Below are 275 nucleotides of genomic sequence, written 5' to 3'. Positions count from 1 at the left end.
AAACAGTCTAGTGCGGAGTGATTTTTTAGTAGAGAAACATAGGTAATATGAATAGTAACAATTGAAAAAGTAACAGAATTCACCGGAATAGGAAAAACATAAAGACGTTTAAAAAACTCGGGAAATGAAAGGTACCTTGGTCATCTAGATATGGCGTGGGATTGGCTTTTCCCCTTTGGGAACTGGGATTCAAGCATGAGGAGAACGCGGAGCACGAGGGATGTGCGACACCTCTCCGGGCGAATAGGGGGCCGGAGGAAAAAAACTGTAAACAT

General features: G+C 42.9%; 1 protein-coding gene across 1 annotated transcript in view; it reads left to right on the top strand.

The window, feature by feature from the left end:
• Positions 1 to 275, top strand: part of LOC119589351 (steroid transmembrane transporter SLC22A24-like) — a gene marked incomplete in the record, with an annotated part of 23,143 nt that overhangs the window by 22,261 nt on the left and 607 nt on the right.

The sequence above is a fragment of the Penaeus monodon genome, chromosome 25 (assembly GCF_015228065.2).
Source record: "Penaeus monodon isolate SGIC_2016 chromosome 25, NSTDA_Pmon_1, whole genome shotgun sequence".
Classification (NCBI taxonomy): Eukaryota; Metazoa; Arthropoda; class Malacostraca; order Decapoda; family Penaeidae; genus Penaeus; species Penaeus monodon.
The sequence above is the reverse complement of the archived record's forward strand: the minus strand, read 5'-3'. Positions and strand labels throughout refer to the sequence as shown.